This window comes from Hypanus sabinus, chromosome 1, assembly GCF_030144855.1.
Source record: "Hypanus sabinus isolate sHypSab1 chromosome 1, sHypSab1.hap1, whole genome shotgun sequence".
NCBI lineage: Eukaryota > Metazoa > Chordata > Chondrichthyes > Myliobatiformes > Dasyatidae > Hypanus > Hypanus sabinus.
The window spans coordinates 6326616-6333104 of record NC_082706.1 but is presented as its reverse complement, the minus strand read 5'-3'; the positions used below and the strand labels follow the sequence as shown (position 1 = coordinate 6333104).

The 6489-nt window shown below is 42.1% G+C and overlaps 1 protein-coding gene across 4 annotated transcripts in view; it reads left to right on the top strand.

Moving 5' to 3' along the window:
- The first annotated feature begins 1150 nt into the window (after positions 1-1150).
- Positions 1151-6489, top strand: part of c1h2orf42 (chromosome 1 C2orf42 homolog) — a 29170-nt gene continuing 23831 nt past the window's right edge. The window contains exons 1-2 of one of the 4 annotated variants that reach the window (XM_059963326.1): positions 1246-1261; positions 3300-3465. The gene's annotated coding sequence lies outside the window, so the exon portion shown is untranslated. Of the gene's footprint in view, positions 1262-3251; positions 3466-6489 lie in introns of those variants that run through there. The other 3 variants (XM_059963322.1, XM_059963330.1, XM_059963317.1) reach the window with 3 other exon arrangements.

The window sequence follows — 6489 nt, the reverse complement described above, 5'->3', positions numbered from 1 at the left end:
AAGAGAAGTAGAAAGAGAAAATAAGTTACCAACTTTTCTGTTCAGATGTTCCCGGCTTGAGTGAAGAGCTAATGAGATGGTATCTGCTGTGGATCTGTTGCTTCAGTAGGCAAATCAGTGCGGAGCCAAGTCGCTTTTCAGACAGGAGTTGTGTATTTCATCACCAACCTCTCAAAACACTTCATCACTGTGGATGTAAGTGCTACTGGACGAAAGTCGTTGAGGCAGGTTGCTACCTTTTTAGGCAGCGGTACAAGTGAAGTCTGCTTGAAACAGGAGGGTACCTCATACTACCGAAGCGAGTTAAAGAGTATCAGTGAACGCTCCCGCCAGTTGATCAGACAAGTCTTTATTATTTCGCCAGATACCCCGACTGGACCGTATGATTTTCGTGAGTTCACCCTCTTGAAGGCTGCTCGCACGTCGGCCTCAAACGATGGATCATCGGGGGCTGTGGGAACTAGTGACAGTTCCTCTATGTTTTGACGGTCAAAGCGAGCATAAAAAGCATTGAGGCGTAAATCCCATTCTCCGTATGGGTAAATTAGATTAACCTATTGTGTGTGAGGAATACAGGATGTGGTAGACTTCACAATTATTCCCCACCCTTCCAGCGAAGAAGAGCAGTAGGATTATCTCTGTGACAGACAGGTGTGCTGAATGGTTGCAAGCTCTCTCGGCTGCCTTGACTTTGGAGGGATAGCCATAGTTTAAATCATGGAGCGACACTGGCTTTGGAGTTCTTAAGATGTTCCAGTAGCTATGATACTGAAAGGACGCCGTTCACACTGCAGAAACTAGTCTTTCTAATGTTTTTGTAGTCTTCCCCGTTACAATAAAATGATCAAATGGAAATCTCTCTCTGATTTAAAGTATACTTTAGAATAATTGGGCTTAAGTGTGTGAACGTGAAGTAAATGTTTTACTATTAATATTGCAATCTCTTTACTGATTGCTTTTATAATTAAGCTCTGACCTGGTCTGAATTCTATTGAAAGGGAGAGTGGCTCCTTTGCGTTCTGGGAAATGTAGTACCAGTATCAGGCCGCGGCGGAATGGAACTACAGAAGGACTACGTCTCCTAAAATGCATTGAGGCCGGGGTTATCCCCGGTGACCATGGACAGCCAATTGGCACTGGCGTTACAGCGCAGCGCTGAGCGGTTTTTGTAAGGCGAAATGGCGGAGCGTCTGATGCGAGCCTGGCTTTGACCGGGCGTTTACATCAAAGAAAAAGGGAAGGAAACTATCTCCTGAGTAAGGTAAGCTTTTAATGTCATTATCAGCGGAAATTAATTTTGTGTTAGCGGCTAGCCTTCTCTCAAGTGACATATCCCCGCCATGAAGGCTGATCTTGCAGCTTTTAATGCTGGTCGTCTTCTGGTGCACATTAATGTCCCAGTGGGCGCGGTCTCGCGACCTGATTAACAACTGGAATAACCAATCATATTTGGATATTCCGGGTTTGTCCTTAGTTTAAACCAATAGAAATTGCAATTAAGGAAGGGTCTATGTCAATCAACTGGCAGTCGTAAATAGCTTTTGGCTCTTGGCACAAGTTCTACTTCTCAGACCTTAATCGCTATTTTGTTTTAGTTAGAAGTTACTCCGAACTCCACGAATTATATATAATGAGAACTAATGCAGTAGATTCGAGCATCGTTCAATCTGCTGCAAAGGTTCTGAGGTCTCGTCGTGTCTTTGTATCTTTCTGTGATGGGTTGTGTCACTCTGCCTAGCATCCTTTTCCTCTCTTATCTGGTTTCATCATCCGGTCATTTAACTCCGTACATTACGAGGGACCTTCTGTAATTTGGCCAGCATGTTGCTCCCTGTTATGGATTGCATTTCTTTACAAAAAGTCCTGGATGGCTACAAAGATCTTACATAATTTCAACTCTGTTGAGGGTCATATGTGAAAATAAACTCTGGCATTCCAGGCATTTCTAGGCAAATTGTTTAAACATAAGTTACTGCTGAAGACCAGTATCTCAGGTTGGTGATGTCAAAATTATTACTGCTTTTTTTTTGGCTCTTGTAGCATCAGTATTGTGGAAAAGACCATAAAAACATAAAATATAGGAGCAGTATTAAGCTATATGGTCCATCAAATCAGTTCCATTTCGTCATGGCTGTTCCATTTTCCCTCTCAACCCCATTCACTTGCCTTCTCCCCATAACCTTTCACACCCTGTATAATCAAGAACCTATCAACTTCTATCTTAAATGCTTGGCCTCCACAGTGGTCTGTGGCAAAGAATTCCACAGATTCACCACCCTCTGATTAAAGAAATTCCTCCTCATCTCAGTTCTGAAAGGATATCCCTCTATTCTGAAGCTCTGCCATCTAAGCCTAGACTTCCCCCATTATAGGAAACACCACATCCACTCTGTCTATGCCTATCAACACTTGACAGATTTCAAAGAGATTCCTCACCCCATTCTTCTGAATTCCAGAAAGTACAGGCCCAGAACCATCGAATGTACCTCATATGATAATCCTTTCTTTCCCAGAATTATTCTGAACCCTCTCCAATGTCAGCACATCCTTTCTTGGATAAGGATCCCAAAACTGCTCTCAATGCTCCAATTGTGGCCTCACTAGTGCCTTGTAAAGCCTCAGCATTACATCCTTGCATTTATATTCTAGTCCTCTCAAAATGCATTTGCCTTCCTCACTATCAACTCAACCTGGAAGTTAACCTTTAGAGAATTCTGCAAGAGGACTTCCTTTGCACCTCGGATTTTCTAATTTTCTGCCCGTTTAGAAAATATTCTATGCTTTTGTTCCTTCTACCAAAGTACATGACCATGCACTTACTGGCACTGCATTTCGTCTCCCACTTCTTAACCCATTCTCCTAATCCGTCTAAGTTCTTTTGCAGCCTCACTGCTTCCTCAGCACTACCTGACCCTCCGCCTTTCTTGATTTATCTGCAAACTTGGTCACAAAGCCATCAATTCCGTCATCCAAGTGATTGGCATAGAACATAAAAAGAAGCAATCCTAATATAGGCCTCTGTGGAATGTAACTAGTCATTGACAGCCAACCAGAAAAAGATCCCTTTATTCCCATTCTTTGCTTCCTGCTAATCAGCCAACCTTAAAATAAAGAAAAACATTAACATTTAGAATTAAGAATTTATTTAAATCTTACATCCATCCCATAATGTGAGGGAGTAAAAATCTTTGCGTTATGACTCAGTGGCAAAGTACAGACATGTGTATTTATGGCTTGTAGAAAGAAGCTGTCCCGTAGCCTTTTGGTCTTGGCTTTAATACGGCGGTACCATTTGTCAGACAGAACCAGCTGAGACAGTTTGTGGTTGGGGTGACTGGTGTCCCCGATGATCTTCCAGGCCTTCTTACTGCACCTGCTGCTATAAATGTCTTCAATGGAGGGAAGTTCACATCCACCGATGCACTGGGCTGTCCGCACCACTCCCTGCAGTGCCCAGCAATCAAGGTTGGTACAGTTCCCATACCAGGTAGTCATACAGCCAGTCAGGATGCTCTCATTGGTGCCCCTGTAGAAGGTCTTGAGGATCTGGGGGCTCATGCTGAACTTCTTCAGTCGCCTGAGGTGGAAGAGAAACTGTTGTGCTTTTTTTGCCACACAGCCGGATTGGACAGACCAGGTGAGATCATTGATGATGTGTATACTGAGGAACGGGAAACTACTCACCCTCTCAACTGAAGACCTATTGATGTTGATCGGAGCGAGCCTGTCTGCGTTCCTCCTGTAATCCACAATCAGCTCTTTTGTTTGTTGGACATTGAGAGAGAGGTTGTTATCATGGCAACACTGTGTCAGGATGTCTCATCACTGCTAGAATTAAGGCTGATCAAAGTCATGACATTGTAATGATGAAGTTTAGGTATTTTAATGAAAATTTAAAATATTTAATTTTACTAGATAAGCATACAGTTCTAAAATAGGAGCACATTTTGTAGTTTTTTTAACTTTTTAAAGATTGCAATTGTGAAAGATATAAAATTTTGATTTCCTGTGATGAAATGGGCAACAACATTGTTTCAGGTGGAAGATGGGAGGAAGGAAAAGAAAATGACAAAACTGTTATTTACATAGCATCTTTTAGAACTGATCAGTATAGCATCATTCATGCTCTGGTCAACAATCAGCTCAGCAATCGGCCTACCAAGGAAAATCCAATTTTAAAGCTGACACAGGGGAAGAGAGGGAAAATAAGGACAATGAGATCAAAAAGTTTAATCCAGCAGATTAAAAATTTTAAAAAAAACAAGGAGGCTTAGTGTGGTTGGCTACCATAGGATTTCAGTCCTATATCAGAATCACATTTTTTTATCATGGACATATGCATAAAATTTGTTGTTTTGTGCAGCAGTATAGTGTAAAACATAAAAATACTATGTTGTAATAATAAATACAAAAAAAGTGCAAAATAGTGAAGCAGTATTCATGGACCATTCAGAAACCTGATGGCAGAGGGGAAGAAGCTGTCCCTAAAATGCATGAGTGTGTTCTTCAGATTCTCTCTGATGGTAGCAACGAGAAGTAGGCATGGCCTGGGTGATGAGGATTCTTAATGATGGATGCTGCCTTTTTGAGGCATCCCCTTTGAAAATATCTTTGATGGTCGGGAGGCTAGTGCCAATGATGGGGCTAGCTGAGTTTATATCCCTCTGCATCCTATGCATTGGGCCGTGTATACTAGACAGTACAAGGAGAGCGGTTTTTGGCCACTGGTAAAACACAGGTCTGAGGCTTAGTGTGGGTGGGTACTCTAGAATTTAGGACCTATCACATTTCTCATCACTGACATATTTGTGAAATTTGTTGTTTTGCAGCAGCAGTACAGTGCAAGACATAAAAATTACTATACATTACAATAAGAAATAGAAAAAATAAGTAATGCAAAAAGAAAGCAGAAGGTGAGGTAGTGTTCATGTGACAATGCCTGTTATGCCGCTGGCGTTTAGGACATCAATGACGGTCCTCCATCTCTGGCGAGGTTCAGGGCTTCCTTCATCACGTCAGTAGCTTCCTCTCAGTCAGTCACGCAAGTCCCAGATGGAGACTCAGGAATACCATCACACTCAGATGAATAAGGATTCTTCATTGCTGTTTCTGTTAAAATTTTGTTCTTTCAGTCAGAGTTGTCAGTTCAAAATTCTGATGGCGGAGGGGAAAAAGGTGTACTTAAAACATTGAGTGTGCACCTTCAGTCTCCTGTACTACTTCCCTGATGGCAGCAATGGAAAGAGTTCATGTCCTGGATGGTGAGGGTCCTTACTGATGGATGTTGGGGCAGCTACTTTTTACGCTTTGTATCAATGATGGAATAGATGACTTTGTTGCCAAATTTGCTGATGAGATGAAGATTGGTGGAGGGGCAGGTAATGTTGAGGAAGGACTACAGAAGACAGATTAGGAGAATGGGCAAGAAAGTAGCAAATGAAATATAATGTTGGAAAATACATGGTCATACACTTTGGTAGTAGAATTAAATATGTCGATTTAAATGGGGAGAAAATCCAAAAAATGTGAGATGCGAAGGAAATTGGAATTCCTTGTGTGGCACACTCTAAAAGTTAATTTGCAGGTTGAATCAGTGGTGAGGAAGGCAAATGCAATGTTAGCATTCATTTCAAGAGGTCTAGAATACAAGATGTGATGCTGAGGCTTTATAAGGCACTGGTGAGGCCTCACCTTGAGTATTGTGAACAGTTTTGGGCTCCTGATCTAAGGAAAGACATGCTGTCTTTGGAGAGAGTCCAGAGGTGGTTCACAAGGATGATTCCAGGAATGAAAGGGTAATCATTTGATGGTTCTGGGTTTGAGGAAAGGATGTTTCCCAAGGTGGAGGAGTTTAGGACAAGAGGGCCCAGCCTCAGGATTGAGGAGCGTACAGTTAAAACAGAGGTGCGTAGAAATTTCTTCAGCCCGAGGGTGGTGAATTTGTGGAATTTGTCACCACAGGCAGCTCTGGAGGCCAGGTCGTTGGGTGTATTTAAGGCAGAGCTTGATAGGTTCTTGATTGGACATGGCATCAAAGGTTACGGGGAGAAGGCCGGGGAGTGGGGTTGAAAAGGGGATAAAAAGATCGGCCATGATTGAATGGTGGAGCTGACTCGATGGGCCAAAAGACCTAATTCCGTTTTGTGGTCTTATCCCACCTTCTTGAGGCATCTCTTTTGAAGATGGTGCAGAAGCTAGTGCTCATCTTGGAGGTGCTGAGTTACAATTTTCTGCAGCTTTTTCTGATTCTGTACAGTGGCACCTCCATACCAGATGATGATACGACCAGTTGAAATGCTCTCCAGTGAGATTTGTAAGACTTGAAGTAATTAAGATAATGGAAGATGTCAGTGGCAGTGCATTGTGCAGTTTGCAAAAGACCAGAGCTACAGACAGAAAGATAAAATTTAAAAATAAATAAATATTGCAAAAAAAAGAAAAAGAATAATGACATGATCATGAACCATTCAGACATCTGGTATGATATTT